The sequence below is a fragment of the Triturus cristatus genome, chromosome 9, assembly GCF_964204655.1.
Source record: "Triturus cristatus chromosome 9, aTriCri1.1, whole genome shotgun sequence".
Lineage (NCBI taxonomy): Eukaryota > Metazoa > Chordata > Amphibia > Caudata > Salamandridae > Triturus > Triturus cristatus.
Window position 1 is genome coordinate 1196350565 of NC_140592.1, and position 27890 is coordinate 1196378454.

The window sequence follows — 27890 nt, forward strand, 5'->3', positions numbered from 1 at the left end:
CTTCACCTTATTTACAAGCCAGCGTTAAGCCACTTAATGTGGCCTAACGCTGCCTTGTAAACAAGGCACCCTTTAACGCTACACTGAGCGTGAAAGAGGAGGGCAATGGGAGCTGCGGTGTGCGTTCCACCACAACACCCATTGATTTTGATGCTGCCCCCAATTTTCTTTTTTTTTCTGAGTTTTATATAGTGCGAACTTGACTTGAAGGTATCAGAGTGCTTTACATGAGCACCAGTTGGGTTACACAAGGACACAGTTATTTTTGTTAGGCACAGGAAGATATGGGGGCATATCAACAAGGGCTTTATCTCTGCTTTTTTGGCTTTAAAAGCCAAAAAAGCAGAGATAAAACTAGCGCCCTATCAACAACAGGGTGCTAACACGCAAATTTGCATGTTAGCACCCTTTTACTCTACGCTTCCCCTTGCATCTCTAATGAGATGCAAAGGAGGCGTTCCAGAGTAAAATAATAGGAGAAATGTCGCTAAGCGACATTTCTCCTATTATCAAGAATATCGCTAACCATGTTTGAGACAAAAAAAGCAGCGCTAACCGCGGTTAACGCTGCTTTTTTACGTCTGGTATTTTTCTGACTTAGCCATGATATCCTATGGAAGGAGGATATCATGGCTAAGTTTGTCTGTCCCTATCAACAAGCTAACGTGAGATTATCGCTGGGTTTCCAGCGATAATCTCACGTTAGCCACTTAGCGTGAGGATTTTTATCGCTATTGAGATAAGCGTTACTAATAGCACGCTATCTCAGTGATAAAAATCCACGCTAGCCGGCGATAATTATCCTAGCGCTAAGTGCGCTTAGCGATAATTATCGCCGGTTGTTGTTGATATGCCCCTAAGTGATTTGCCCAGAATCACAGGATGTTGAGCATCATTGCTGAGACTCGAACCTGGTTCCCCAGATTTGAGATCGACCGCCCTAGCCGTTAGACCACATCCTCTCCCAAAAAACCCTATTTACAAGGGCGGCATTAATAGGAGGCAGCGTCAAATTTAAGACCATGGAAAACCTTGTCTTCAACAGGGGAAACGAGGAGAAATGCTTTATTTCGCTGTGCAGCACACATAGAAACCGCAAAACGCAATCAATAAAAGAAATGACGTTTTACAAGTTCTATGTGTGCTGCATTAAGCAGCACGATAGAAGTTTCAAAACGCCATTTAAAGATTGTTTATGTGCAGGAAGGGATACCTGCACGCTCCGCCACTTCTCTCGTAAATATGCCCCTATTGTTTTTGAAGGAAAGGTGCTTTTGAATCGTTTAGTGTATTTTGCATGGTATTGATGCTATTTGCCATATGTGGTTTCTCTGTAAAAAGCACTATGTTACTCATTTATTGGAAATGCTGACCTGTATTTTAGATTGCAGCCACAAGGGAAGCAAGGTACACTATAACAGCTATCGAGATAATTGCACGGATAGAGACTATCTCATAAAATGTACCCACACTATGAGTAACAGAGAACTGAGCATTAAATGTGAAGATGGTTTTCTTCTCACTTAGGGGCATATTATCAAGAAACGGCGTTACCATTATCGCCGCTTTAGCGGCAGAAAACTGCCGCTAAAGCAGCGATAATGGGCTTGATAATATGCCGCAGAGAATTCCCACAGAAGCCCATGTTCTGGTGTCAACATGGGCTTCTATTGGAATTCTCTGCGGCAAGCCCAGAAAACTGCTGCTAAAGCGGCGATAATTTTAACACCGTGCTTGATAATATGCCCCTTGGTTTCTCAAAAACCCATGGATAGAAATGATCTATTGCATCTCAATAGCCATCATCCTCTAGAATTTAGGGAAAATCTGCTACATTTACTTTTTTGAGGCATTGACACAATTGCTCAAATGTAGAAGGAGATGAGAACCAAGAAGATGATCTAACTTAAAAACTACAGGCTGGACATCCTCCATTTAGGATTGTATAGAAAGCCAGTAAAAAAGCTTGCACATAAACAACTTTTTATACACATCGCAATTCGCAACCCTGCAGCATCTTTGGAACCACCTCTGTGCAACACATCCTTGATTTGGGATCTCGCAATGCTCCACAGCCAGGATTTAAGATGCTTTGCTCAGCGGGCCTAACTTGGCCCCTGTATTTTGCCCTCGCTCTGAACTTGTGACTTTGTACCGGTCCGGCATGGCCAGATAACCACAGCTTTGTGCTTGCAAGCACTGTTTTCACTTAAATCTTTAAATTTGCATATATCCAATCCTACTGATTGGATTTTAGTAATTTTAGTTCCAAATATTTATTATATTTTACTTTATATTTCTAAATTGGTGTGGTATTTTTCTTGTGTTATGTTTTCTCTTTATTACTGTTTGAAGTGCTGCATTCGTTTTTTACACATTGCTTGTAAGTTAAGCCTGAGTGCTTTGTGCCAAGCTACAATAGGGTTAAGACCAGGTTAATTTGGTGTTTGCTTGTGTTTCACCCTGACAAGAATTGCGGTTGCTGCTTGAGAAGGGTTTCAGTCCCCTCAACCAGTAACCCACTTTCATACAACCATGAATAAAATAACATAGGATAATCAAAAAACATTCTTTACACAAGCAGACCCCCTACAAAAAGCTTTCTGAAAGTTAGGTTATGGATATTTGTAGCCAGTGCAGGGTTTTCAGACCAGGTCTTGCAGAGTGGCTGTTGAGAATCATAAAAAGCAACCGTGCTGCACAATTCTGGATGACTTGCAGTTTGTTTGTGGTCACTCTAGGAGCTCCTAGATACAAAGCATTTCCATAGTCGAGGCGAGAAAGTATTGAGGCCTGGACCATGAGTCTCCTTGCTGAAAAAGGAAGGAGCGGAAGAACTTTACGGAGCATCCGCAGGATACCATAGCAGGATGCGGCCAGTTTGGTTGCCTGATTATCAAAAGTAAGTGACTGATCTAGCCACATGCCTAGACTTTTGATCTGGTTTTTGGGTGTGGGTGGGGAGCCAAGACAGCTTGGCCAGGCTGGGCCAATACCAGAAATGGGTGAGTTGCCCAGCAGCATGAGCTCCGTTTTATCTCCATTCAGTATGAGGAAGGAGAGTTCCATCAATTTTGTAACTCTCTCCAGGCAGGGTCCTAGACTGGTCGAGGTAGATCCTGGATGATTTAGGGCCACCACTTATTGGTTGTCATCGGCGTACGTAACGTGTTCTATCCCAAAGGGGAAGACAATCTGTGCCAGTGGGCTCATGTGGACATTGAACAACGTCTGGCTCAGGGATGAACTCTGAGGGATGCTGCAGCCAAGTGGAATACGATTTGAGGAGTGATCTCCTTCAAAGACTTGAAAGTTCCTGTCCTCGAGGAAGGACTGTTGCCAGGTGATGACACTGCCTGATAGACCAACATTCCTCAGTCTGTGGATCAGGATGTCTTAAATAACAGTGTTGAAAGCGGCACTGAGGTCCAGAATGATGATCCCTGTCGATCGTCCTTTGTCTAGGATCTTTTTGACCACTGCAAGTAGCGCGGTTTCAGTCCCGTGTTGAGGGCGAAATCCAGTTTGCAATGAGTGAAGTATGTTATGAGATTCGAGAAAAGCAGAGATAACTGAGTTAACATGCTTTTCTAGCATTTTGCTGATCCCGGGAAGGAGGGAGATAGGGCGATAATTTCCAAGTGTATCCCGGTTAAGGCTGGGTTTCATCAATAGCGCCCTCACCATAGCGTGTTTCCACAGTGGGGGTACTAGTCCGGTCCAGATGGAGGGGTTTATCAGCTTCAGCAGCACTGGAAAGACTGTGTCCCTGGCCTTACTTAAGATTTGGGGAGGTGCTGGGTCATTAGGGGAGCCTGATTTTACTGAGGCACTTATATTTACTTGAGTATCCATGTGCATCAAGGGGTTTCCCTGAGAGAGTGCTCACGGGACACGGAGTGCTCCATAAGCCGCTGATTGATGGTGGGGGGGGGGAGGGGGGAGGAATTGTAGATATCCTTGATTTTTTGGGAGAAGAACTCAGCAAGTTCATCACAGCGCTCCTTTGAGCTGTCTGGCGGGACATCCCTGATTGTTAGTTTTAGGAGGTGCTTAGCAAGATTTTACGTGGAGAGTTTGAGGAAGAATCGATTCTTTCCTCATAGTATAACGCTTGTGCTGCCTTCCATTTGGATTAGTAGATCTTTTTCGAGTCCCTGTAGTTCTGTTTGCTTAATTTTTTATAATTTCTTCTCTATTTCCTCTCAAGTCTTTTGCAGGTTTGTTTGTACTCATCCAGCTTAGAGGAGTACCACGGAGAGGGGTTGAGCCTATTTTTTTTTATAGATATGTTTCCTAGGTATAACTAGTTCCAGGGAGGAGTTGATCTATTGCTTAAATTGGTCATTCGCGACCGTGGGGCAGGGATCTAGGATAGGTATATAATTTTTCAGAGCTGCTTTCCAAGAGTCCAGCGGAAAGTTGGGCAAGGAGCATTTCCAGCTAATGATTATGCTGGTATTGGGGAGGGGTTTTGATAGATCCCAAGGGAAGGGGACCAGAAAGTGGTCAGACCATGGTACTGGGACTGGGTCTATACTGAACGTTCACTGCAGTTGGAGAAAATGGGATCTAAAAGGTGCCCTTTTTCATGAATGGGTCTCGTAACATTTTGCTTTATCTGAAAAGCCAGAAGATTCTGGGTAGGTTCGGTCGTTACTGGGTGTGAGGGGTCATCAAAATGCAAATTGAGGTCCCCCAGTACATTAAAATTAGAGGGGGTGCTTGCCACGTTGGCAACAACTTCTGGAAAAGTTTTGAACAGTTGTCCATGGGTTCCAGGGGGGCAATATATAAGAATACCTGAGACGGATAGGGCAGAAGAAAGTGAGATGGAAAAGGAGAGGTTCTCACAGTCGGGAAGGATATTGGGGGTGATACGGTATTTAAAACCTTCTTTTAGAATAATGGCAATGCCTCCTCCCCTCCCCTGTTTCCGGTCTTTCCTCAGGATGTGGTAGCCTGGTAGGAGACATTGGACCAGATCTGGTTCTGACTCAGTTTTGAGCCAGGTTTCCGTAAGGAGCAGCACAGCAGGACACTCCTCTTTGACCAGGATAACAATTTCTGTGACGTGTTTGGGTAAGGATCTACAGTTTATAGACAGCATTTTGTAGATTGAGGAGGGGGCAGGGGCCAGGAGGGGTTTAGGTGAAGGAAGTGGGGTATAAGAACACTGAGGACAACTCAAAACGTCCATAGATGGATGAATGGAGTGAAGGCAATTCTTGCTGGGGGATATCCTTAATCTCCTGAGTAGATCTGGGGGGTATATAGGGTGATGTGCTTTGAAACCGGCAGGAGGGGTGGCCCCTGGCCGGATGCAGACGGGTGCAGATGGCTTGCCTTTGGCATGCCACCGGCGTGTCCGTTTCATATCAGAGGCATTGCCTGAGTTATAGCCGGAAGCCTTAATGGGAGTTGAGGGAGACTAGAGCGTCTCACCTCCAAGATGGTGTGAGAAGGTGGCCTGATATATGCTGTCCACTAGTTCTAGTGGGCAACTTGTATTAGTCCAAACAACTCCTTATGCTGATAGGTTAAAGACAACCTTTATTGAAAGCTATCCTAGTGGTAGCTTTGGAGAGCAGCCTTCAGGCTAAGTCTTATAGGAATGTAAAGCAGCTTGTTTTACCAGTCTAAAATCTCTTGAATGATCAAATGAAAGGACAACCACACCAGGTATATATTTAAAATATATGTATTTAGGTTAAAACACACCCCTCTAGTCTCTCTATGAGACTGGAGTTCGAAGTACTTAAGTTACAAGTGAGCAATCATCAGTAATAGCACAAATACACGTTGTGGCCCTAGGGGCGTACCAAACCATATACCAAAAAAGTGGTATAAGAACCACTACTGAACTAGACACAAGGCCTAGAGCCTGTAGAATCACTGGGACCCCAAGGAACCACCCAAGGTAGTGACACAGGGGACCCACGGGTACTGTATGCAGTGTGAGAACACAACCGCGGGCTCCCGTTATCTTCTATGGGCAATGTCGTGGTTGGAAATTTAAAGATTAGGGACACTTAGAATCGAGTCAGGATCAAATCCTTTTGGACTTAGGAAGTTCTAGGGCTAGCACCCACGGGAGCACCGGAGTACTCGAGTTACCTCACCCAGGGAAGCCAGGTGCATAGGTGTCCTTTGGTGTCGGGTCGCGTCGTCGATTACAATGGAAGCCTGCAAAGAACTGCTGCCGTGAAGAGGAGAAGTGTCCGAAGAGATCCAAGCCTGGATCTAGGATGGAAGGAACCTGAAAGCAGAGGGGACAGAGTCTGGGTCACTAGCCAGTGACCGAGGGCAGGCTGGACCAATGCCCACAGATGTCGGGTGCTTCAGGTGAGTTGATGGGTGTCTTGACTCTTCAGCCATAAGGTCCAGGAGGTGTCGATGAAGTCCACGAGCCGGATTCGAGCTGTGCCACAAAGTCTGTCGAGTGCTGCGGTGTCGGCGACCAGAATGGACCTAACAAGTTTTGGCAACGGCAAGTCACTGGAATTCAGAGAAAGGACTGCGGTGCAGACCAGCAAGATCTGAGGGACTCACCCAGCAAGGATAAGTCAGGGCACGTCTGGAGCAACCAGGAAAGCCCAAGAAGAAGAGGATTTGCCTTCGTGGGGACCTGCTAGCCAACAGGCTAGTGATCGCAAAGGAGCCTTGAGCGGTCACACTTGAAACTGGCCCATGGGTCACTCGTGGAGTGGAGGCCAGCAATCTTCAGTGCAGGAGGTGCTCAAGGCTGAGGCTACTCGAAGCCCAAAGCACAACTTCGAGGAGGTCCAGGAAAATAGTGTTGCTACAAAAGATCACGGTGCCCAGAGGTCACGGTTCCACGTCACCCACAGTAGCCACGGGCCTCAACTATGCTGTGGACTCAGGGTAGCCTTGGGAAAGTCTGGAAATCCACCTTTGGTGATTCAAAGACTTCAGCGTCCAGCAGGAGCTTCAGCGATGCAGACGGGTCAGTTGCTTCTATGGTGCCTGCCAAGCAGGGGAGTCACTCCTTGACCCCAAGGGAGATTTCTTCAGTCTTCTAGTCAGGATAGAACATCGAAGGTGCAGGATATATGTTGCAGAGTTTCGTCCAGCGTAATCTAAAGTCCTAGGGACTGGATTCCTATACTTATACTAAGTTTAGGGGATGGACTAACTCTAAGGCCCCACCTATGGGTGGGCCTGGAAAGAGGGGTGGTTCCACCCATTTCCTTTGTCCAGTTTCGCGCCAGAGCAGGGGCAGGTAGCCCCTGCAACCGGTTTGAACTGGACTATGCACAGGGACACCAAATGTGCCCCCAGTGCAGGAGTTCAAAGCACCAGAGAGTGCTCCCGCCCAGCCCCAATACACATCTGCCTGTCTGGGGAGGTGGTTACACCCCCCTTCGACAGGAAACCTATTGTCCAGGACTCCCCTGCCGGAGTTTCAGTCAGCAGCAGGAGGCCAGACCCGTTTCTGTGGCAGAGGCATCCATTTTGTGATGCCAGGGCTCAGGAAAGTCCTCCTGGGTTTGACCAGTGTGAACATGTCTCTCCCTCTAGAAGGGTGGAATGCTACCCCGGCCACCAGAACTGGTGGGTGGGTAGTATTCCAAAGCGTTTTACACAAAACATGACCTGTTTTGATGCAGCCATTCCAAAGTTAGCATTTACCGCGAGGTTATAATGCACTTAAGAGTATATGGTATGGCTGCATCACAGAACAGCCATAAGGAAGTATTTCCGAAAGCTGCAGAGGAGCTCAGCTCATGCTTGGGCACCCTCTCACTCAAAATCAAGCACTCTGCCTTCAGGATTGTCAAGGCCTGCCCTAGGAGTGACTTATAGGTTTATATGTGTCCGTATATATATATGTGGATATAGGTAGCCTATACCACTGTAAGGGGTGCAAGCACACCCTTACCCAGGCTGCAGTAGCAGACCTGTGGTGCCATTTTGGAGTGCTTCCCAGGGATGGCATAATACATGCTTCAGCCCCTGGTAGGCCTCTGAGGTACCTATGTCCTAGGTACATACTATACCATATACTAGGGGCTCATAAGGCACTCCAGAATCCAATTAGAAATGTACCTAATGTACATGGAAACCATTTTGCAGAGAAAGCAGATAGACCTGGGTCCTGAATAGTAGGATCCCAGTCCAACTAAGTCATAAACCAGCAAAACACCAGGAAGGAAGTGGGGGCAACCCTATAGTCAGATTCCACCTTCCTACAGATGGCTGCTGTGTAGTGGCTCAACTGAAGTGGGTGGAAAAAGCCTACTTCCTGGAAAGAAAAACTCCCTCCACTCAAACACCAGCCTAGCTGCAGTGGTGGATTGGGGAGTTGAGTAACAGGGGGCCGCTGAAGGAGATGAGCAAGATAAAGTGCAGGCGGCAGGGAGGTGAGCAGGATAAAGTGCAAGGGGCAAGACTATACAAAATCAAGTGACACACAATTACTATATATGTTTAAGAACAGGATAAAACATACGTTTTAAAACACGTTTAACCCCTTCGATGCTGCGCAGATTCCGCCGCTGTGCTGACGGAATCTTGCGCGGGCGTGGTCATGACGGAATGGTTCCGTCATGAGCACAGCTCAACCGTGGGTCATGACGGAACCATTCCGTCATGAGCACCGAAGGGGTTAAAAAGTAGTAGCGAATATCACCAGCAGCGCTGTGTGCACTATCTTCTCTCAGCTTATTCTGAAAGTGCTTCTGAAATTAACAAAAGCTCATTCAAATGACCACACATACCCATGTGTGGTCATTTGAATGAGCAGCTCATTGAATACGATGCAGTTCGATGATGTAGCATATCTCTTCCATTGATGGGTGAGGGCTTGCATCCTATTTTAGGTGAAACTATGTGACCTCTATGACAGGTTACAAACATAAGTTAATATGGTCCATATCTGGCAGGGCTTCACGATTTATATGAGCCTTCCTCATTCATCTAACTGATGGTACATGGGCACCTATGGGTTCTCATTTCTAATAGACCTGGCTCTCATACAAGTTCAATCCCTTGCAAGGTTGGCAGTGACCTGTGGGAAGGAAGAGTGATGATTGGTTTCGCTCTTCTTTCACCCCTGTCTGGACATAGACCTATTGAGCTTGGGTGGGCCTGTAATGCCACGGTTGGTAGTGGGGTTGATGGCGGTGTGCTTCCAGCTGGAGCTGTGCTTTTAGAGCACGTTGATGACATTACTTGCCCTACTGTGCTGATGTGGTGGTTGTGGTGGACTGTGTTGGCCTGCATCATAATCATCTGTGTGGTAGTGGTCTCTAGATTACCAACACTGTCCCTGTGGACAGCATGCTGGCTTCGGCCTTGTGGATTGTGGCTGACATGAGTGTGCAGGCGATAAAGCCGGATTCTTATCTACTTTACCATCACCAAGAATCCTCTCAGGTCGCCAGGATCTTTTTATCTGCTAAATAGTGTAGAGGGAAGGAAATACAATTTTAACACATAATCAATAATTTGAATTTAAACTCTAAAAGGATCACTGACTCCAAATCTCAAATTTTAGGAATTTATTACAAAGCCAAAAATAAATGCACATACAAACACCTCAGCACGAGGTTAAGGAAATAAATGGGCACTAATACAAAGAATATTCTACGCAGAAGTCTCATCCGACTCAGAATGAGAAGAATCGTCAGCTCCAATAACATAGGGCAAGCGATGATCACTCCAATGTCTACATTAGAAGTAATTTACCTAAAAGGAAGTCAGTTAGTCTATCCCTACTCTATCTCTAAGGTGAAATCCCTACTTAGCATTATCCCAGGCAAGAGTAAAAAGGTGTCAGAAGTGAAGACTTCCTTAGAAGTGCACTCACTTAGTCAGAGCTCGCTCTAAATTGCTCCTTCTAGCTTCCCATCTAAACCTCAACTGCTCAACCCACGGGGCACTGTCCCTAATTCAAAACCCAAAAACCTAGAGCACGCCCTCCGACACACCTCTTCAGCCAGGTCTTCTTCCAGTACTTTTCCACTGAAAGTTGTCTCTCATCCAACGACGGATTACTCGTCCCTGAGTTCCAGGCACCTTCTCCACCGAAAGAATCATCCCTACTTTCCAGTATACTCCCATATTGGCTTCACAGGCCATCCCGACTCCTGAAACAAAGAGTTAGTTCTCTAACGAGCTAAATGTCCTTGCACCTGCAACAGAAACATGGGAACGAGAAACTTTCCACTTCTCTGATGTTTTCTAACATCCGGAGACCCAAAGCCTTACCAAGGGAAATCATTTTCGGCCTACAATATTTAGCTAACATAAGAAACGAACAGGCCTTTCTCTTTAAAAGTATATGCAATCAGGCCTTTACACAATTTAAACACACTCCTCTAAAGCCACACTATAAGCATTAATATTCCTTACACTTCATGTACGAGTAAGCAACTACACGTGCAGACTTTAATATGGTGCACATTTAAACCTAATGCATCACGTTACACAAAATCAATCTTTATGCATTGACTAAAATACATTTGCAATTGACTACGACATTGCTCTTCATAAATAGCATGGTTACATTTCTAATCACACTATTATACATTCCATTAACATAAGTGGGTGCTGACTAACGGTGACTATGATGCACCCCTACAATTTTCTGAATAACGTGGAGTTCTATCACAGGCTTGGCCTTGACAATTGAATTGCTGGGTGGCAGGCCTGAGGCTCTTGGAGCCTAATTGGATATAAGTAGATTGTTTCAAATACTCCTGTTCGATATTGTGAGGTTTTAGAAGTAATGGTGCCTTACACAAGTAGGTTCCCTTGTTCTGCTGCCTTGGCCTGGATGCCCTGGTGCTGTCGTTCACACTCTGCTCTCTACCTCAGACACTCCACTCCACACTTAGCTCACAGAGCTCCGTTTCATCTATCTAGAGAACCTCTGCTCTGGCTAATGGGGTTGAGGTGGAGAACTTGTCCACCTCTGGCCAGGGCACTGACAGTGACCACATGAAAGGGCTTTCGAATCTGTGCAGCAGACATTGCAATTGCTCAAAATGAGCAGGCTAAGGGGAATTATAACATTTGCTCCAAAACATGTGAGAGCAATAATACAACTAAAGTGAGAGCTATGGATTGAAGTGTCAGGAGATTCTTGTAGACTGTTGTTGGACCCGGCCTCATAACATGGCTCTACTGGTCCCCACACCACCTAACCTGGTGCCGGCAGCCCCAATCCCCCGGCCTCACCAAGCCTCTCCACCAGAACACACGCACTCGACCCGGACATCCTTGTCCATGGCCTCTCTCCTTTCGGCCACCCCGGGCCCGCGTGCCCACTTCATGCACCAAGATGGCCGCCTGGCCCCAGCGCGACCCGTGCCTAGAGGCGCCACTCCGGCTGGAGGACATCACGCTTCCAGGGGTGAGAGAGGGAGGAGCAGTTTCTATCGCACCTCTGAACTCCCCTGGGACGATGGGTTTCGATCGGCCCTCCGGCCTCCCTGAAGGCTGGCTCCACGCCTGCTGGGTGTCTGGGACTCCTCCCGACCCGGCCATGAAAAGATCACAAGACAATGGCAGGAAAACCCCGACAAGCGACCCCCAGGTGACAAGACCCCTGCCTGGACAGACTCCGGACATCAAAGAGGGGTCGACCTATAACAAGGGGTGCTCTGGGACTGTCCGGGAGATTCGACGCTGGAACAACGAGAGCCTGCTGACGCGGTCGCGGCTCCTGGAACTTAGAACTACCTGAGCCCTGCTGAGTGACTCGCGGCTCCCCGAAGATCGTAAGACCTCCGAACTTGTACCTGAGCCCTGCTGAGTGACTCGCGGCTCCCCGAAGATCGTAAGACCTCTGACCTTGTACCTGAGCCCCGCTGAGTGACTCGCGGCTCCCCGAAGCTCGTAAGACCTCCGAACTTGTACCTGAGCCCTGCTGAGTGACTCACGGCTCCCTGCAGATCGTAAGACCTCCGAACTTGTACCTGAGCCCTGCTGAGTGACTCGCGGCTCCCTGCAGATCGTAAGACCTCCGAACTTGTACCTGAGCCCGCTGAGTGACTCGCGGCTTCCACAGACTCCACTGGTCCCGCCGGACCCCACGACAACCAGCCTACCCCCCAGCTCGAGGATTGTGAGCTGTGCGCCGGGTACATCCTTACCTTGAACTTTTGTGCCAAAGACTGTCCCGCTACCCCCTATCCCTTCCGAGACTCATTGAGCCCGCGCTCTCCTTGTACATATTTGCAGTGCTAACCTATTTGATAAAGATTGGTTCCTGAGAACGCACAGTGTGTTGTTTCTGTGTCGTGTGGTGCCCGAAGTACGATCCTCGATACGAGACTTCTCCTCCTGAGGAGTCCCCCGCCAGTGCCCGGCTACGATACTTGGGGGTGGGTCTCAGGGTAGTCAGGACTCCCTTCCCGGGCTCCTCTGAGGTCGCCGTCTAACATTGGTGGCAAGCGACGGGATTCGGGCCCATCACCGAGAGATCGTACTGTGAACGACGGACGCACTACCAACAAAGATGGCAGAAGGAAACACCGTGATCCCCGCAGAAATCAACGCCAACAGGGTGTTCCAGGTGGAACAACTAGAAGAATACACACACAAAGAACTAAAGCAATTCTGCAAAGAACTTAGAATCGCTACCACCGGTCTCAACACCAAGGAAGATTTGCAGAAAGCACTGAAAGCCTGGGTGGATACCGGGGCCTCCCGCCCGGAAAACACGGGGGAGCGCCCCGACGAGGCCGAACCTCCCCAAGGCGAAAGCAGCAACAATCAGGTGCGAAGCGTCGTACCAGACGGGGGCCTATCCCCGGAGGAACTCGCGGACAGAGAGAGAAGCCGCAATCACGAACTCGAGTTAGCGAAACTCAAAATCAAAGGCGAATTAAAGTTAGCAGAGAAAAAGCTAGCAGTAGAGCAAATGCGCGTGCAAGGCGAGCTAGAAGAGAAGAAGCTCCAACGAGAACACGAAGGAAGGAAGCTCCAACTGGAGCACGAACGCAGCTTGAAGGAAATCGAACTCAAGGCCAGAAGTGAGGAAGGGAGGCCCCCGGGAAACCGAGAGGCGACCTCCCCAGCGGAGCAGAAGGTCCACATCCCCAAGGATGTGGTCAAGGAATATTATAAAAACGATGACATTCAGCAATGGTTCAGGGCCTACGAGGTCGCCATGACCTCCCATCGGGTCCCGCAGAAGGACTGGGGGGCAGGGTTGTGGGGACGGTTTCTGAGCGAAGGAAGAGACACCCTGCTCGACCTACCCCTCTCTCTGCAGACCTCCTACAGCCACATGAAAGAGGCTCTACTCACAAGGTACGGTCTCACCCCCGAGATGTACCGTCAGCGATTCCGGGACTGCAGGAAAATCCCGGGCACCACCTGGGTAGGATATGTAAACTTTTTTAGTCGGGCCTTCGATGGGTGGGTCAAGGGCAGCAAAGTCACCACTCTTGAGGAGCTCACCGACCTCCTATTGTGGGAACACCTGGCTGCGAACTGCTTTGTGGAACTACGCCAGAATCTGCTCGACAGCAAACTCACGATCCCAGGAAGCTGGCGGTGGAAGCAGACCGCTGGACCAACACCCGGGTCACCCGGGGCATGGTAGGAGAATACCCCCGAGCCAGTCAGGGACCACCCCGCCAGAGAGGAGGGGGGAACCAGGGAGGCCAGAGAGAGTCCCAGCCTAGTCCTCCGAAGACCCAATCTCCACCTTTCCCAGCGCCCCCCCACCAGTATCCGGACCACCCGGGAGACGGGGACACAGGGTAACCGTCACTTGCTTCCGTTGCCAGAAGCCCGGGCACTACGCCAATGACCCAGAGTGCCCCATGGCCACCCAAAACACCCCTGCAAGACAGATAGCCAACGTAGCTCTGGGGGAGGAGGTTGAGGAAACCGGGGAGTGGGAACCCGCAGCCATGGCCATAGTATCCCTGGGAGATAGGGAGATGGTCCCTGGTAGCCTCCTGCCCTCCAACACGAAGAAATACGGGCAGCTCGTTAAGATCAATGGCCACCAAACAGAGGCCCTGCGGGACACCGGGGCCAGCATCACCGGTGCCCTCAGGCACTTAGTCCCCGAGGAGCAGATCCTCCCCAACGTCTTTTGCCCAGTCATTTCCGCCGATAATAGAGAGAGTATGTGTCAGGTAGCTCTGGTGCCGTTTGAGTGGGGTGGAGTAGTAGGTAAACTGAGGGTTGCCGTAAGAACCTCCCAGCCGGTCGACTGCCTCCTAGGGAACAACCTGGAGAGTTCGCCCTGGAAGCACGTCGAACGCAAGGCCCACCTAGAGATGATGGGGCTCCCCGAGTGGGTGTGCGCCACCACCCGATCTATGTCAGCCCGACTCACCCCCCTGGGAGAAGTCGAAGACGCCCCGACCGAAGAAGTCAGAGCAGTAACCCCCGAGGGTCCTCCCGTCCCCCCATCGGAGGGGCCCGTCGCCAGCGACGAGCCCTCCCTGTCCGACACCGCCCCGGTCCCTGAGTTAGGCGATCTACCCGAGTTGGCCCAATGGCACCACGAGGGTGGGCCCACCCGGGAGGAGTTTTGCCGGGAGCAAGCCACCTGTCCTTCCCTGGTAGGACTGCGGCGCCAGGCCGAGGGCCAAGCCGCAGGCGACCAAACTGGCACGCACCGAATTTATTGGGAAAATAGCATTTTGTATAGTGAGCAGAAGTCGGTGGAGCTGGGATCCGGACGGGTGCCCGTGGTACCCCTCCGCTTCCGAGACTTCCTCCTGGGCTTAGCCCACGACGTCCCCCTTGCCGGCCACCTGGGTCAAGACAAGACTTACAGCCGTCTCGTGACCCATTTTTACTGGCCTAAGATGAGAGCAGCCGTAGAAGCCCACTGCAAGTCCTGTCCCACGTGCCAAGCTAGCGGGAAGAGTGGGGGTAAGCGCAAGGCTCCCCTCCAACCCTTCCCGGTCGTCAGTACCCCCTTTGAACGAGTCGGGATCGACATCGTGGGGCCCCTGGACCCCCCTACCTCCCAAGGTCACCGTTTCATCCTGGTCCTGGTGGATCACGCCACCCGATACCCTGAGGCGATCCCCCTACGCACCGTCACGGCCCCCGTAGTGGGCCGGGCCCTGATGGGGATCTTTTCCCGGGTAGGGTTCCCCCGCGAGGTCGTGAGCGATCGCGGCACTAATTTTATCTCGAGGTACATGACGTCCCTGTGGCAACAATGTGGAGTGTCCTACAAATTCACTACCCCGTACCATCCCCAAGGGAACGGCCTAGTAGAGAGGTTTAACCGGACCCTGAAAGGGATGATCACCGGCCTAGAAGAGCCCCTCCGGCGTAAGTGGGACGTCCTGCTCCCCTGCCTCTTGTTCGCTTACCGAGAGGTCCCCCAGAAGTCCCTAGGGTTCAGCCCGTTTGAGTTGCTCTATGGACACCCCGTCCGAGGTCCCCTCAGCTTGGTTAAGGAAGGGTGGGAGGCGGCACCCCAGACCACCCCACAAGATGTGTTCCACTATGTTCTGACCCTCCGGAACCAGATCAGGAAGTTCCGAGCGCTGGCCGAGGCCAACCTAGAGACAAGCCAAGAAGAGATGAAGCGCTGGTACGACCAGAATGCCACTCTGGTCGAGTTCCAGCCAGGCCAACAAGTATGGGTCATGGCTCCTGTGAAGCCAGGCGCCCTCCAGGACAGGTGGACCGGGCCCTACAAGGTGATTGAGCGGAAGAGCCCAGTCACATACTTGGTGGACGTCCAGTCGCCCCGGGATCCCCTCCGGGTCCTTCACGGGAACCGCCTCAAGCCTCACTTCGTGCGGACCGAACTAAGCCTCCTGCTGGTCACCGATGACGGGGCCGAAGATGAGTCCGATCCCCTCCCGGACCTCCTGTGTGTCAAGGAGCAGGATGGCTCCGTGGAGGGAGTGAATCTCTCCCCAGCTCTCACTGCCCAGCAACAAGAAGACTGCCGCCAGCTACTAGGACAATTTGCCGACCTCTTCTCCCTGATCCCCCGAGTTACCGACTGGTGTGTCCATGACGTGGACACCGGGGACAGCCCGCCGGTGAGACACCGAGCCTACCGGGTCCCCGACCGGGTCCGGTCCTGCATTCAAGCTGAAGTCTCAAAGATGTTGACCATGGGAGTGATCGAGCCATCTGACAGTCCCTGGGCCAGCCCCGTGGTCCTGGTCCCGAAGGCAGCGGCCCCCGGTGTCGCCCCCGAGCTCCGGTTCTGTGTGGACTACCGGGGGCTCAATGACGTCACCCGAGCCGATGCCCACCCCATTCCACGGGCCGACGAGCTCATTGACCGACTCGGGGCAGCACGGTTCCTTAGCACCTTCGACCTCACCTGCGGATACTGGCAGATTGCGCTCACCGAGGGGGCCAAGGAGCGATCGGCCTTCTCCACCCCAGATGGGCATTACCGCTTCCGCGTAATGCCCTTCGGAATGAAGAATGCCCCGGCCACCTTCCAGCGACTGGTAAATAGAGTCCTGGCCGGGCTAGAACAGTTCAGCGCGGCCTAGCTGGACGACATCGCCATTTTCAGTTCCGGATGGAGTGAGCACCTCCAGCACCTCCGGAGGGTGCTAACCGCCCTGCGCCAGGCAGGCCTGACAGTAAAAGCCAGCAAGTGCCAAATTGGACAAGGATCAGTAGTCTACCTGGGGCACCAGGTCGGGAGTGGCCAGGTCGCCCCTCTACAACCAAAAATCGACGCCATCGTGGCCTGGGAACCCCCCACCACCCAAACGGAGGTCCGAGCCTTTCTGGGCCTCACTGGCTACTACCGCAGATTCATCAAGGGGTATGGCAGCCTTGTCGGCCCCCTCACAGAACTCACATCCAAAAAACAGCCAAAAAGGGTTCAGTGGACAACTGCCTGCCAGGAGGCGTTCGATGCCCTAAAGAAGGCCATGTGCACGGCCCCCGTCCTCCAGGCTCCCGACTACTCCAAGGAGTTTGTAGTCCAGACCGATGCCTCCGAGCATGGCATTGGGGCCGTCCTGTCCCAGATGAATGACCAAGGCCTGGACCAGCCCGTCGCCTTCCTCAGTCGGCGGCTGTTGCCCAGAGAACAGCGATGGAGTACCATTGAGCGCGAAGCCTTTGCCGTGGTCTGGGCACTCAAGAAACTACGCCCTTACCTGTTCGGCACACATTTCAAAGTCCAAACCGACCATCGGCCCTTGCGATGGCTCATGCAGATGCGGGGAGAAAACCCCAAGCTACTGCGGTGGTCAATCTCCCTTCAGGGGATGGATTTCACCGTGGAACACCGTCCTGGGACGGACCACGCCAACGCCGATGGCCTCTCCCGGTTCTTCCGCCTCAGCGAAGAGAACCCCCCAAGATGATGGGCAGTTCTCTCCGGCTTTCAGCTGGGGGGGACGCGTGTTGGACCCGGCCTCATAACATGGCTCTACTGGTCCCCACACCACCTAACCTGGTGCCGGCAGCCCCAATCCCCCGGCCTCACCAAGCCTCTCCACCAGAACACACGCACTCGACCCGGACATCCTCGTCCATGGCCTCTCTCCTTTCGGCCACCCCGGGCCCGCGTGCCCACTTCATGCACCAAGATGGCCGCCCGGCCCCAGCGCGACCCGGGCCTAGAGGCGCCACTCCGGCTGGAGGACATCACGCTTCCAGGGGTGAGAGAGGGAGGAGCAGTTTCTATCGCACCTCTGAACTCCCCTGAGACGATGGGTTTCGATCGGCCCTCCGGCCTCCCTGAAGGCTGGCTCCACGCCTGCTGGGTGTCTGGGACTCCTCCCGACCCGGCCATGAAAAGATCACAAGACAATGGCAGGAAAACCCCGACAAGCGACCCCCAGGTGACAAGACCCCTGCCTGGACAGACTCCGGACATCAAAGGGGGGTCGACCTATAACAAGGGGTGCTCTGGGACTGTCCGGGAGATTCGACGCTGGAACAACGAGAGCCTGCTGACGCGGTCGCGGCTCCTGGAACTTAGAACTACCTGAGCCCTGCTGAGTGACTCGCGGCTCCCCGAAGATCGTAAGACCTCCGAACTTGTACCTGAGCCCTGCTGAGTGACTCGCGGCTCCCCGAAGATCGTAAGACCTCTGACCTTGTACCTGAGCCCCGCTGAGTGACTCGCGGCTCCCCGAAGCTCGTAAGACCTCCGAACTTGTACCTGAGCCATGCTGAGTGACTCGCGGCTCCCTGCAGATCGTAAGACCTCCGAACTTGTACCTGAGCCCTGCTGAGTGACTCGCGGCTCCCTGCAGATCGTATGACCTCCGAACTTGTACCTGAGCCCGCTGAGTGACTCGCGGCTTCCACAGACTCCACTGGTCCCGCCGGACCCCACGACAACCAGCCTACCCCCCAGCTCGAGGATTGTGAGCTGTGCGCCGGGTACATCCTTACCTTGAACTTTTGTGCCAAAGACTGTCCCGCTACCCCCTATCCCTTCCGAGACTCATTGAGCCCGCGCTCTCCTTGTACATATTTGCAGTGCTAACCTATTTGATAAAGATTGGTTCCTGAGAACGCACGGTGTGTTGTTTCTGTGTCGTGTGGTGCCCGAAGTACGATCCTCGATACGAGACTTCTCCTCCTGAGGAGTCCCCCGCCAGTGCCCGGCTACGATACTTGGGGGTGGGTCTCAGGGTAGTCTGGACTCCCTTCCCGGGCTCCTCTGAGGTCGCCGTCTAACAACTGTTAAAAAAAACGCAAATTGATGAAGAAGTAAATGACCTGCAGACAACTTCTGCTCACCATGGCATGATAATTACTTTTTGTATGTCTTCATTTGTTCAAACTGATTATGTAATTGAAAGATTCTAAAAGGAACAATTAATTTCCAGAGATCAAGGAGTTTTATGTAGTTTGCTCCCTTATGCCGGAAGATGTTTGGTGGATTTAGTGGTGGATCGCACAGGTAACGCTGTGGGACGGTGAGGCGGGGCGGGGTGGGAGGTAGTGGAGTTCGACATACGACGGGAAAGTGGAGAGTAACAAAATAATTAAATAAAACCACTTACCTTGCGCTTGCAGCATCGACGAGTCGGCAATGCAGTAAATGCAACTTATGTGGTTTTATTGATTTATTTTGTTACTCTACACTTTCCCGTCGTATGTTGAAATCTACTACACCCCCACCCAGCCCCGCACCTGCCCTGCCTCACCGCCCTACAGCGGTACTTGTGCGAGCCGCCACTGGGTGGATTATTATGAAATACTTTTGGAGATTTGGAGTCCCCGTGTGAAGTGTTTTTTATTCCATTACCCTAATGTTGTTTACAATAAGTGTCTCTTTGTAAATTAAACATTATTTTCTAACACGCTTTAAACAATATGTAGTGCTGGCATATATGACCTTTATCACAACATTCAAACCAACCTTTCTAGATTATGCCTGCCAAACACACATATCACCAACAAGCCCAGAAGCACCAAGTATGTGATGCAATTGGTCCCCTCACACTGGCAATGCTGTTGTGACCCCTTTCCGACCTTGATGCCAGCGGTCACCAGGAGTCTGCCTGTGTCTCACAAGCCTCCCCTCTGATTTTGTTGGAGTGATCTAGAATTCTCACATATGATAAACCACAGCCACTGCCATCAGTAGGTCTTAGGAGTGCAGCACCTGAGGCTCTTGAGGTGAATGAAGAGAGGAGTCCCTAGCATGGATACGAGGAAGGAAGGAGCATGGGGCAGAGGCTGAGACTGGACTGGATGTAATGCTTGGGTGAGGATTGCATTGGAACCAAGAATTGGATTGGCTTGCTGCGGGGGAGGAGCCCATTCACAGGATTCTTTGAGGTTCATGGATGAATGGCAGAGCCAGCTATTATCAAGGGCGTGCTGGGCCCACACCCAGGGTGATATCCTTCAGAGGGGGCGCTTGGAACTGTGTGCATAGAGATCATGCAGCAGTCCCCCTCTGTGAGAAATGAGGACCTGTTTGCAGTGTCCCCCACTTTTTGCTCCCCCTTTTGACTACTAGGTGCTGGTTTTCCGACTCTGATTGTGCCCTGGGTTCTGCTAACTATATCTAGGGCCTCTGCTCTGATTAAAAGTACATGGTAATTAGGTATAATTACAATTGGTACTCACAGACCACTGTAAGTCCCTAGTATATAATAAGGCCAGGGGGATTCAAACTATCTACAAGTCCCTAGTATATAATAGGGAAGGGAGGTTTAGAGGACTAGTAGATTTCCTGCACTCATTTGCTTTACAGGCTGCTTTTAAACTGTAATTATATGCAAATGCAGCTTTGAAATTAAAGGTACTTCCGAAGTCTCCTTATTTTCACACATGTCACCCCTAAGGTCTCCCATAGGTGTCCTAGGGGTAGGTGTGAGAAAGTGCCATCCTTCTTGCATGGTATGCCCCCACTTTTTGCTGAATTGCTGAATGTACTTTGACTGAGTGTGCCCTGGGCTCCTGCCAATCAGGTGCCCAGGGCCTATGTTCCTTCCCTAAACCAAAACCTCCAACCCAAATTGGCAAACCCTGGCCACATGTCAGCCCCTGGTAAATGGTACCCTAGGTACCCAGGGGGCTGTGACCAGGGAAGGCCTCTAAGGTCTGCAGCACTCATTGTGCCACCCTTAGAGGCCCTGTCCCCTAACACACACCCAATGCCCTTGCAGGCTGAGTGCCTGGGTACAGGACAAAACAGAGAGTCGACATAGCACACATCCCTATGTGCCATGCCCACAACCTACACTGCCCTGGCATTCATCAGCCACCCCTCTGGCTGGGTGCCCTATGCCAGTGGTGTGGGCACAGGAACATGAGCCCTATGCCCCTACAGTACCCAGGTCCATTCCTGGGTCCTGTAAGTGCAGTGCTGCCATTTAAGAGTACATGGTGCTGGGAGCTTCTCAAACACGAACTCCACAGAACCATAATGGCAACACTGAAGAATGAGAAGTTTGGTATCAAACTGCTCAGCACATTAAACCCACACTGATGCTAGTGTGTGATTTAATGTACCAAGCACCCCAGAGGGCCTCTTACGGAGGCCCCCTGAAACCTAACCTACAATCCACGTCTGGTCTGAGAGGCTGCCTAGGCTGCCACACAGCAGACATGATGCTGGACCCCTGGGTAGGAGAGCCCCTGCTCTCCTGGGCCTGCAACAATGCACATCCTGGGCGAGGTGCTAGATCTCCTCCCCCAGGATGGGCAGGGGGAAGCTTCAAAGGCATGCCGCTTCTGTGAGCTTCCCCAGGCCACTTGCAACCCCCACTCTGGCGGGAAGCTTGGCCGGAAACCCCAAATAAGGACAGGGGATGTGCCAGCCTGCCAACCCCACCCCTCAGGTGGGGGAGGCGAGGTGAAGCACATCTCCGGGCGCTCGCCATCTTGAAGATGGGAGGCCCTACCCAATCAGGACTAGGCTACTGCCCCCCTCCCACAGGAGAGTGGCAGAATAGGGGGTGTACCCACCCCAGGACAGGGACCCATTGGTCCCTGCCCTTTACCTACCTGTAACACCCCTAAATCTAGTATTTAGGGGCACCCTGAACCTTCCTTCCCCAGATTCCAGATTCCGAAATACAAAGAAGAGCAAGAAGAAAGAAGACCTGCCCTGCAGCTGCTAAGAAGAGGAAGACACCAACTGCTTTGTCCCCAGCACTACCGGCCAGTCGACCCTCGAACCTGCTCCTGCTACAACCCTGCACCTCTTGTGGACAGCAACCTCACAAACCCCGGAGGACCTGGCTACCTTTTGGCTCTAAGCACCTGGGACTCCCATGAGTAGAGGCTTTACTCAAAATCTGCTTCTAATCCCTGGCATCAGCCCGGAACCACGAACCCTTCACACTCTGCACCCGCCAAGCCTGGCCTGTGCCGGAGTGAACAAAGACCACGAGGAGGACCCCACGGCAACTGTGACCCCGAGTCCGGCACCCAAGGACTTCCCTCGACGCTCCTGACAATGCCTGCAGCCTCAGAACCAGGTACCCCCCCAACCGCGATCAACAGAGGGTAAGATTTCCTGACACCAAAAGGCACCCCTGCACCCAGCGCCCTGCGGCCCCCTGTGCCCAACTCCGGGGTACCTACCTATCCTCCAACTACCCAACTTACCTCTCGAAGTGGTGGTGGCACCTGAAGAATCTTCGTTCCTGTGCTTGCAGTCTTTTTCTAAACTGGAGCTTTCCCATTGTAATCAATTGAGGGCCCGAAGGATCAAAAGCACCCTGCACCCAGCCGCCCGAGTGGCCCTGGCAGTGTAACCTCTACACCTATCTACTTCCCCATTTGCCCTGAGCAAGTGACCAGGAGCCCAGCTCCCACAGCCGCGTGGCCTGCTAGTCAGCAGCCACCAACCAAGGCCCCCCTGCCTCCCTTAGGATAACATTGGGCCTAACTCTCTCTGCACCCGGCTGCCCCTGTGCCGCTGAGGGTGTAACAACTGTACCTACCTGACCCTGGAAGACCTCTGAGTCTATGCCCAGAACCTTAACTCTGCCAGTCGAGTACTTACCTTAAAGCCGATAACTCAATTTTCTCCTTAGGGTAACATTGACTGGTTTCTTCTGAAATTTCTTAAAAGTGTGGAGTTTTCAAAACTTAAAATATTCACCAAAAATCAGCCGAGTAATGAAAACGAAAATACTCACCTGCTATTAGGTGAGCTCCCAGTGCTAGATCTTGGCGCCCAGCACTGACTCTGAAAAATATTCACAGCTGTACTTACCAGTAACCCAATTTTCTTCCATAGGAAATCATTGAATGTTTTTCTGTCAAATTTTTTCTAAGTGTCGATTTCTGCAAACTTTAAATATTCTTTAAAAATCGTACAAATTCTGAAAACGTAATTACTTACCTGTTTTGGATAAAGGTCCCAGTACTGAGTCTAGGCACCCAGTACTGGATTACAAAAGTAACGGGAACATACTATACCTGCAACTTGAATTTTCTTCCATAGGGAATCATTGACTGTTTTCTATGACATTTCTTGTCAACTTTTAAAATAGCAAAATATTACTTAAAAATCCTTGTAGTAACTAAGTCGACTTTTATCACTTGTTTCTAAGTACTGTCCCAGGACTGAATCTAGGATCCAGTCCTGGAATCACAAAAGTAATCCTGAAAGTAATCTATTACAAATAACTTGAAACTTCCATTGAACTCAATGCATTATTGCGTTTAAAATTGTGTTGCCTATTGCAACAACTTGTACCTTTCTACAAAAGCCAATTGCATATTGCAAAAGTATTTATACAAAGCATCTCTGTTAGACCTGTCAGCCCTTTGGGTGGTCCCTCCTCATCATTATTTATTTTGTCCCACTTTTGCCTCAAACCCTGTTATAATTTTTCCTTTTTGGGAACCACCAGACTTTTTAGTGTTGATGCAGGGTCAGGGAGCCATTTTCCCTACCCCTGGAACTTCTGTCTGAGGGCCTGAGACACAAAATGGTGGCCACCCATTGTCACCTGTGACATCACTGGAACCTACTAGTACCTTCCAGAACATTCTAGAACCCTGGGACAGAGGGAGGCAGTTTAGAATGTTGGGAAGCCATCTCAGGTTGACAGTTGGCAGTTGGCAGTTGGCATCTGACTAGAGAGGAGAGAGGACAGAGATTCAGAAGGAGGAAGGAGTGAGGCAGCAGGGGTGGAAACCAGTGCTTGGAGTGGGGTCCAGAAACCCACCATTGATGCTAGTCCCTACTGACCAAGCCCAGCCTAGTGCCCTGTGTGGGATAAAGACCAGAAAATCATCTTAAGGACCTGAACAGCCAGAACAGGCCTTAAAGGAGAAGAACAGCAAGTTCCTGACCTGTTTGGTGGAATCCTCCTGGAGACCCGACGTCGAGTAGCCTGGAGAACTGGAGCCCGAGGTGGAGAAGCGGCGCTGACTGAAAGCAGACGTCGTACCCGGAGCCGCCAGAGGTCGATAGAGGGCGCCGACGGAGGTCGTGGAGACACCGGAGGTCGAGTAGAAGTCACCTGAGGTCGAGGTGAGGCGTCGACGGGGGAGTGAAGTCCGCCCTCCGGAGTCGCCGGAAACCGAGGTGAAGCGCGCAGGAGGTCGGGAGTGGAGGTCGCACTCCGGAGTCGCCTGAGGTCGAGGTGAAGCGCGCAGGAGGTCGGGAGTGGAGATCGCACTCCGGAGTCGCCGGAACCCGAGGTGGAGCCGACGGAGGTCGGGAGTGGAGGTCGCACTCCGGAGACACCCGGAAGCGGGGAGACCGTGACCCTGTGACGCCGGAACACGACATCGAGCCAAGGCCACCCAGCGACATCGATCCGGAGCCGCCTCACGGCACCGACCCGGCGTCAAGTAAAGCAGATCGACGCGACATCGAACCGAGGCCGCCCAGCGACATCGATCCGGAACCGCCAGACAGCATCGACACGGCGTCAAGTGGAACAGATCGACGCGACATCGAACCGGAGCCGTCCAGCGACGTCGACCCGGCGCCGAGCGGAGCCGATCATCGTGAAAAGGGCAGTAAGTGGTAGAAAGGGCATCTGAGGCCCTGTGGAGCCCTAAAAGACCATTCTAGGGGCTAGAGGGGTGTTAGAACCAGCCTGGGAGTGCCAGGGGTGAACTGAGACTGGTGTAGTGACCTCTGTGAGGGGTTGTGTATTGTGGGGGAGCCAGATCCATAGGTTACCCTTATTCTACCTCAGTTCAGGCCCAGCCTTGACCAATCTAGGTGGGACACCCCCCATGTCATCCAAATGACCACAAGCTGTACTTGGGCATAGTAAAACCAGACTACCTCATAAATGTGATCTGATTTGCAATTGTTATTGATTGCTTATATTATTTATTGAAGGTGTTTTATTTATGGTCTGACTGTATTTATTCCTGCATAGTATGTATTGTCTGACAGTATTTAATTGCCCTCTGTATTTATTGCACCTGTATTTATTCCGTGTTTATTTATGACCTGATCCTATTTATTGAAACCCCACTGTGGTATTATTTATTTGACCTGCTCTTTTGAGGAAAATCTTATTGTATTGTATTGTATTTATTTTCATGAAACCTGCAACTAAGAGAAAAAGATAAAGACTAGCTACTTTCTTTCATAATTTTTACGGTGTAGTGTCGTTTTTGGAACGGATGAACGCATGGTTATTGTGAGGGTGTGACGTACGCTTAGCACGGTGCCTGACCCCGACCGCTCGAGCCAAGCTACCACTGTGCTTGGAAACCTGGTGACTGCTAACCCGGTTGCCCGGTTTCCAACATAAAATTGGTGTTCAGCGGTGGGATAGAGCTGTGCTTGCGTCCACTCGACAATAACTGTGGGTAGTCCATAGGCCTACACCGGGAGTTTTCTCAAAGCGGACTTCCTAATTCTGAGTTTTGTTTTTTCCAAATTTACTCTGGTGGTGGGAGGAGGTATTATAAAAGGTACCCCCCTGCATAGCTCTGTAAACACCTGTCTTCTAATCTGAGTGGGCAAAATGGAGTTTGTGTTGGAAGATGTGGAAACTTATACTGTGGCACAACTCAGAGAGTTTTGTCAGAGAGAGGGGGTGTTTTGTCCCCAAGGTGCAAAGAAGGGTGAACTCCAGACCAGCTTGAGGGCTTGGGGGGAGGCACGACGAGAAAGTAAGGCTGAGCAGGAAGACAGGGATGGAGAGCCTGACAGCGAGGGGGCTGGGTTGTACCAACCTTAGGTGGGGAACCTGTTAGCGGGGCCCAAAACTCTTTCCAGGAAGGGCAGCACTGTCTCTAGCAGTGGCTTATCTGAAGCGGAGTTAATTGACCCGAGAGAGAAAAGACAGCTCACATGGAAGTTGGCGGAGCTGGAGAAAGAAAAGGAGGAACGGAGGATGGCTCACGAGTTGAGGCTCAAGGAGATGGATCTCCAGATCCTACAAGTCGGGGCACACACTGTTCCTAATGGTGGCAGCCAAGACAGAGAAATCACCAGGGAACCCAAACCCTATCTGCCAAAAGACATAGTAGCTAGCTATAGTGCAGGGGATGATATTGCCAAGTGGCTAGCGGCCTATGAGGTCTCTTTAAGGGCCCATGGGGTTCCAGAGAAATATTGGGGAGGGGGCTTGTACAAATACATGCCTCCAGCTGGTAGGGATGCATTATTGGCCCTAGAGCAGGATGAGCAGACCCACTACCCCACCATGAAAGTGGCGCTCGTAAGAAAGTTTGGACTAACACCCGAGAAATACAGACAGAAGTTCCGGGGTAGCCACAAACTGGGCACACAGAATTGGGTGGATTTCCTGGACTATGCGAAGAAGGCATTAGAGGGTTGGATTCAGGGCAGTGAGGTGAGGGACTACGAGGGGTTGTTTGATTTAATGTTGAAGGAACACCTGCTCGAAAAATGTTTCCCCGAACTGCGTCAATACCTGGTGGATAGCAAGCTGACCAATCCCCGGAAGCTTGCTGAGGAGGCGGACATTTGGGCTAGTACCCGGGTGTCCACAAGGGGGACTGGAGGGGATACTCAAAAGGCCGGACAGGGCGCCCCCCAGAAGAAAGAGGGAGGGGAAAAGAAAAAGGAGTTCTCTAAAGGCCCCCAAAATAGTTTCCCAGGGAAGGGAACAGGATTCACCCCCAGGGCTAACCCACCCAGAAACCCTAATCCTGGCCAGAGTCAGCAGCCAAGGGTTGTCCATTGCTTCGAGTGCGGTGGCTTTGGACACTATAAGGGAGATGCGAAGTGCCCGAAAAGACCACCCCCTCCCATTGGAGGAAAGGCCCCCGGAGTAGTTAGTGCAGTGCTCGGGGAGGAGATGCCCTTAACTAAGGGAAGGGAGTGGGCGGGTGTCACTTTAGTGTCCCTGGGAGAACGGGAGATGGTTCCTAAGATCCAGGTGCCCGCAAATACCGTTAAGTATGGGCAGTGGGTCACCATCAACGGCCAAAGAGGGGAGGCTCTGAGAGACACAGGAGCCAGTATGACTATGGTACGTAGCCAACTGGTGTCTCCAGAGCAGGTAATTCCCGATGTACTCCACCCAGCCGCGATGGCTGACGGCAGAACAGGCCACTATCCGGTGGCCGAGGTTCCCTTTGAATGGGAGGGGGTTGCAGGTTCACTTCGAGTTGCCGTAAGCCCTGCCGTGCCAGTCGATTGTCTGCTGGGGAATGACATGGAGCACAATGCTTGGAAGGAGGTGGAATACCGGACTCATGCTGAGATGCTGGGTACACCTGACTGGGCCTGTGTGAGCACCGGGTCTGCGACTACCCGGAGAGGGAGTTCGTTTCGGCTGGAGCCTGGAACAAAGGCCCAGCCAGCTGCCGACCAAGGGAAGAACCGAGGACAGGAGGAGCCTGCCTCGGCATCCGCGCCCCGTGTGACGGATAGGCCACCGGAGGTGGTGGACCAGGAGTCCGCAGTGGGGGATGTTACCAAACTGGAGGACCTACCCATCCCGGCCGAGTGGCACGTGGAGGGAGGGCCGACCAGGGAGGAATTCTGCAAGGGCCAGAAGGAGTGTCCTACCCTTGAGGGGCTGAGGCGACAGGCCGAAGCCCAGGCAGCAGGGAACGTTGAGGGGAACTACAACGTTTACTGAGAGGATGGCCTCCTCTACAGTGAACCCAAGGCACCCCTACATGGATCGTCACGAGCCTTAGTAGTCCCTCAACGTTATCGAGCCTTCCTACTGGAGTTGGCTCATGAGATCCCCTTGACAGGACACCTGGGGCAAGACAAGACCTTCGCCCGTCTTGTCCCACACTTTTATTGGCCTCAAATGAAAGTGTCGTCCGACACCTACTGCCGGACATGTGTGTCTTGCCAAGCCAGTGGGAAAACAGGGGTGAAGCTGAAAGCTCCCCTGGAACCACTTCCTGTCGTTAGCACCCCCTTTGAAAGGGTGGGCATCGACATTGTGGGTCCGTTAGATCCACCTACTACAGCTGGTCACAGGTTTATCCTGGTTCTGGTGGATCATGCCACACGGTACCCAGAGGCCATACCACTGAGGACCATTACTGCACCT